Raw genomic sequence first — 6,575 nt, forward strand, 5'->3', positions numbered from 1 at the left:
ATTCCACTGTAGGGTACAGAGCAAATCTTCCAACCTTGTTCAAATCAGCTCTGTTTTGCAGCACTTTTCATATGTATGTACTTTTATTATATACATGTTTTTACTATGTAGTTCACATTATTCATCATCACATTGGTTATGTTTTATAGGTTAGAACACTAATATACCTTTAATACTTAACATAATGAGTAATGTTTAAGGTAGGTAATATTTAAAATAAGTTTAGTTGTTGAAGAGATAATAAACATTCACCCCTTGGATAATTTTAGAGAACTATAATCCAACCTCCAAAATATTCTAAATTTTCTTTTTTAAAATATTTTATTTTAATGTTTATTTTTAATACTTGTGTGTATGTGTGTAGGTATATGCAGATAATTGCAGTGCTTGGGGAGCTCAGAAGAGGGTGCTGGATTCCCTGGAGCTAGTGTTATAGATAATTGTGAGCAACCCAACATAGGTTTTGGGAACCAAACTCACATCCTCTGGAAGAGCAGAAAGCTCTCTTAACCACTCTGCTATCTCTCCAAGTATTTCAAATTTTCTAATACCATAGAATATTAAATTAAGAAATATAATAAAGGATATATGTTATATATCATATGCTTTTGCCCAAAATATCATAATTTAAATACCTAGTAAATATGAAAATCATTAAACTGATATGGGTGGGCTTCTATTCATGTGAAAACTAAATCTTTGGAAATTTTGTTAAACAGGGCCTTATTGGCTGGTCTTGAACTCAAAGAGATTTACCTGCCTCTGCTTCCTGCGGACTGGGATTAATTGTCTGTGCCATCACACCAAACCTCAAAGAATCTGAACTTTTAAAATGCACCGCATGTTTAAATTCTCACTGGGGCTATATAAGGTTTTCAAGTGATGCATAACTTTCTTTTGGCCATATAAATCATTACATATACTTTCTATTGATGAGAAAGTGTGGATTTCAGTCAGATAGTGAATGTTCTTTGAAACAGGTAATTCTCAGTACTAAGTGGGAAGAAGTAAACTGTGAAATAATTTTATTACTCTTCATTAATAAAAATGGACAAATGGTGGGGTAACGTGTTGATAAGATTCATTAATTCTCCCTAATGTTGGAATTTTCTCAGGTTTATAAAATCCATATAAGGTGACAAAGTCTTTTACCCAATAAAAGAAGACAAAACAGCTTACCAGCAACAGGATACTGTAGGTGGCTTTGCGTTCAGGAGATGACTGGGAGGAGAGACTTGGGCTGTGGAGATGCTGGGCTCTTTTACGGTGTCTGTAGAGGAGAATCATCATGTAGAGGCTGGCCCACATCATGAGGACCACAAAGAAAAGATCTCGAATCAGCATGACACTCAAAAAGAATCCTGGATTGATGTTCCTAAATTATGTGGCCTCACAGTAAGCATGAAAATATCCATGACCCGCGTGAGTGTAATTAGTTTTGGCCACCACAGTCTCAATAACATGCACATAGACGATCAAGTTGATGACCCAGGAAAACAAGAAGGAGGGAAGAGTTCAAGTAGAGTGTTTAGGTTTAAGCCACACCCACTTAGAATTGCTGGGAGTGATGGTGATGGCTTGAAATGTGCTCAGAGTGCAAGTAGTGCAGATGGATTGACCCCAGGTGACCCTGAATATATACAAAATTGCCTTACAACCAGCATCATCCAGGAAAACTTATTCCAAAGAATGAAATTATATCTGATATCAATGTGAATATAACTGTCAATGTATTGACCATCACCAGGTACATGAAAATGGAATCTATGGGCTTCTTATATTGAGGATGAGCTAAGAAGATGTTCACATACAACATGAAGAGAGATGAGCTCCCTAGGATGCCAACACTAAACTGAGATATGAGGAAAATTCCCAAGATGGTGTCACTGGAAAGCATGCTCTTGGCTCACCTCATCCTGAATTGGTTTATATATTGTTAGGTTTGTCACTCCTGCAGTGAAAATAAATTGATACTATTAAAATGACCAATTTTAAAGCAGCATATGTGGAAGAATACACTGGTGGATATTTTAGAAAGATACAGGAGCAATGAAATCTTCAACTGCTGTTTCAGGACCATAGATACAGGAGCAATGAAATTTTCAACTGCAGGGGTTCTTGAGATCCTTAGTAAAGATAACTACTGTCACACTTGATTGTTGCAAAACCCCCACTTGATTATGGATGATGACCTAAGAGAAGTTGTATTACAGAGTTTTGCCTTCACTTAACCCTCCACTTTCTATATAGTCGAGCATCTCCCAAATGCCACGTTGGCTGGGAGGCAGGAGAGAGTGGTGTGTTGTAATCCAAAGTGACAGTCTTGTGAACTGCCCCACACTCTGATCACTATGATAAATTGTGTTCTTTATCCCCAAGATTCTGGGATAGATTGATAAAAATAAATCTCTAAATGGAATATGCCACATTAACAAAATATGAAATCAATTAAAAATTATGGATCAATGAACAATTATAGGAGTGTCATTTGGCAGAATTTAACGTCTTTCGTTATTGTTATTTTTAATTGGGATTTTAAAATTTCATAAGACATTTCCCACTCAAATGGAGAAGGGAGATGGCAAAATAAGTACTCTTGTACAAGCATCAGGATCTGAGTTCAACTTCACAGAACCCACATAGAAAGAAAACCTTGCATTATGGGAGGTAGAGAAAAGAAAATCACAGGAAGCTTGTCTTTGCTAAAATTACTTCTGGGAGGCGCCCCCTACTCCCACCGTCCTTATCTCAAAAAGGTGTAATTTCTTCAAAATACAGTTTGGGGAGTCTAAGAGTTTATCAGAATTCCATACAGATCAATGGGTGAGGGGTTACAGAAGTGTACCCATGGGTGGACTCCCCTCTGCATGGTGGGAAGGAACATGTGACCTCCTGGCAGCTGCCCAAGAGGGCAAAGACCACCCCCCATCTTCCCCTGTCCATATCCTTAGTCCCTCCCCCACGTACCACTCAGGCCAGCTGGTCAGATGGAAGGCATGATTGCCCCTCCCTCCTAGGGAAAGATTGTTTGTGGTGAGCAGAGCAAGTGGGTGAATCCCAGCTTGAGAAGAAGGCATCCATCCACTGCTTGCATGTCTAGCTTGCCAGGCAGAGGACAAGTCCATAAGCTGAAACAACCAGGAGACCCTGACTCCAACAAGGTGGAAGGTGAGGGTCCACACCTTAGGCTTCCTCTGAGCTGTAAAATTTCTCCTGTGCTCACATACACAAACATGAACACACAAATGTATGTGCAGATCATATACACACAAATCTTTAGAAGCTAACAAAACACTATGAAGGAATGTATCACAGCATCATAAAATCCATATCACACACACGCACACACACACACACCAAACATCATGCTCAGTAGTAATGAGTGAAAAGGTATATTTTTAACAAGGGAGGGAAACCAGGCTTACTCTTGTCCCTTCTGGTCAACATGATATTGGAAGTATGATCAGTATGCAAGGAAAACACATCTGAACATTGTCTAGTGATGCAATGTAACTACAACCAAGATTACTAGTTTTGAACAGGTAGAAATAAACAGTCCTAAAGTTCACATTGGAACAAGAGCCAGATTTTGAGCAGGGAAAACATAGCTGGAGTCAACAGCCTGTGTGACCACAAGCCATACTATGAAGAAGTCATAATTTATATTTTCAAATTTTTATATGAAACTAACTTTATTGAGCTCAGCAGTTAAGAACAATGACGCTTGGACAGAGGGTTGGAGTTCAGTTCCCAGCACCCATGTCAAGTGGCTCACAACTGCTTGAAATTCCATCTCCAGGGAATCCGACACTCCGTTCTCAGCCTCATCAAGCACTCATACACACATGGTATACACATACAGATAAGCACACATGCACATAAATAAAAATTTAAATTTAAGGGGCTGGAGAGATAGTTCTGAGAGACCTGACTCCATCTTGAATAAAACCTCCGTAGGACTGACCCAGCCCTGGGCCCTGTTCCAAGAAAAACCACAATACTTAGAATGGATAGAGAACTCCCCCACCAACAGTCAATTAACCAGGGACAGGAAATTACTAAAAGTCCAGCTATCTTTTCAGATTTCCTGAAGCTAGCAGTTTATGGTTTGGCACTGAGCTGCAACCAATCAGATGCTTGCCAGGCTGAAGACCCCTTACTCCCCTACTTGTTGAACTTGCTGAAATGAACCTATAAAAACCTCTGTCTCCCAAATCAAGGGCTCTCACATCTGAGATCCGCTGAGTCAGTGACAGAGTGGACCCAAGCTTAAGCTTGTAACAATAAAAGAACCCTTGTGTATTTGCATCGGTTGGCTCCTTGGTGGTCTTTGGGGTCTTGCGAACTGGACACAACAGTTCAATGGTTGAGAATACTGGCTGCTTTTACAGAGGACCCAGTTTCGGTCCCAGAACCTACATGGTAGCTAACAACTGTCCACAACCCCAGTTCCAGGGGATATGACATCCTCTTATGACTTCTGCAGGCAATGCATGACATGGGTGCATTTACATCCATGTAGGCAGTGCACTCATACACATAAAATAAAAATACATTTTTATAAAAAAGAAATTTTCACAATAAAAAGTGGAAGAATAAAAATTTCAAAATAGGGCTGAAGAGATTCTCAGTGGTGACTATCAATGTCTGCTCTTGGAGAGGACCTGGGTTGGGTTCCCAACAATTATATTGCAGCTAACAACTTTCTGTAACTCCAGTTCCAGGGGATCAAATACCCTCTTCTGGGTTCTGTGGGAATTACATGCATGTGGTGGACAACATACAGGCAGGCAAAACACGCATACACATAAAATAAATTTTAATTTCAAGCTGTAAATAGTTTTTATAAATTTCAAGCATGCAGAAATAATTCAGCTTTAGCACAGCACCAAACAAATTTAAGGGAACAGAATTACTACATATAAAATGCACCATTTCTTTAATGCCACACACTTTCAATTTTTGTATGAAAATACACCTAATACCAAAGTAGGAAGTTAAAAGGAGGCATAACAAGACCAGTCATTACACTGGGTGATTTCGACAATCTTCTAGTAATCAACAGAACCAAGAGGCAAAATACCGACAAGGATTGGGAAAAACTGGGCAAGACTCTTCGTATGATTTGCCTCATTTTTTGAGACAGGGTCTCACTACGCATCCCTTGCTCATTTGGAATTCACTATGCAAACCAGGCTGGCCTTGAACTCACAGAAATATGCCCACCTCTGTCTCTGGAGTGCTGGGATTAAAGGTGTGTGCCACTATGCCTGGCCATATTTCTAACATAAACCACCTCACGTACAATCACCTGTCTTCTGCTAACAGGGTCATAAGAAGCAGGTCATAAATATAATCATTAAGCCAATACTGAAGGTAGGATCAACAAAGTTCCAGGTCTTTTTATCTGAAATATAATAGAGTTAGCCAGGCATGGTGGCACACACCTTTAATCCCAGCACTTGGGAGGCAGAAGCAGGTGGATCTCTGAGTTAGAGGCCAACCTGGTCTACATAGTGAGTTCCAGGCCAGCTGGGGCTACAGGGATAACCTGCCTCAAACACGAGAGAGAGAGAGAGAGAGAGAGAGAGAGAGAGAGAGAGAGAGAGAAATAGAGAGAGAGACTATATACCTGATTTCTCAGCAGGCTAAAAACAAACACACACCTTAATAATTATACAATGAAAAATTCCACAATGGAAAAAGAGTTATACTTGTTTCTAATGTAGAAGCTGGTGAGGGGAATAGTAAGAAGTTTGCAGAGAGGATGAGATTAGAGGTCCATTGTGCCAAGGGGAAGCAGTGAGATTAAAAACAAGGTTTAAGCTGGCTGTGGTGGTGCACATCTTTAATCCCAGCAATTAGTAGGTAGAGGTAGGTGAATCTCTGTGAGTTCAAGTCCAGCCTGTTCTACATAGTGAGTTCTGGGTCATCAAGGGCTACACAGTGAGAACCTCTCTTAAAAAGTAAATGAATAAATTTTTAAAAGAAATTTAGGTGTATCACACTTATCTACTATGTGTGTATATACATGTGTGGGGACATGCATGCCATAGGGTGTGTGTGGAGGTCAGAGAATGATTTGAAAGACTCAGTTCTCTCCTTCTATTATGTGGGTTCCAGGGATTGAACTCAAGTTGTCAGACTTGGAAGCAGATGTCTTGTCATGGAACCATCTCACTGTTCTCTTGAAAGGAAATTTCAAATGGAATCTAAAATAAAGCAGCTGAACAAATGAAAGCATGATAATAGAAATAACTGAAATTAAAAACAAAAGCTAAGTCAAAATCAGTACACTGTAAAGAATACATACAACCTGCCTCTGTGAGATGATGTCACTGCCCCATATTCAGGAAACACAGCATGCAGATTAAGTGCTGTGAGCACTTGGGAAACCGCAAACATTTGTTTAAAAGATTATATTGTGACTTATTTCTAGAACATCTGACTTTCAATGAAATAGTTCAAAATTTTATTTTATTTATAAATTATTTTAGTTCAAAATTTTATAAAATCATAAATACATAAAACTCCCTTGATGAAACTGAATGTTGGCCAGAGCAGATGCTAAGGAA

General features: G+C 39.3%; 1 pseudogene; it reads right to left on the minus strand.

Moving 5' to 3' along the window:
- Positions 1 to 949: 949 nt before the first annotated feature.
- LOC103732437 lies at positions 950 to 1,897 on the minus strand (annotated as a pseudogene).
- Between the last annotated feature and the right edge of the window lie 4,678 nt (positions 1,898 to 6,575).

This window comes from Nannospalax galili, unplaced genomic scaffold (assembly GCF_000622305.1).
Source record: "Nannospalax galili isolate Female #2095 unplaced genomic scaffold, S.galili_v1.0 scaffold835, whole genome shotgun sequence".
NCBI classification, from domain to species: domain Eukaryota; kingdom Metazoa; phylum Chordata; class Mammalia; order Rodentia; family Spalacidae; genus Nannospalax; species Nannospalax galili.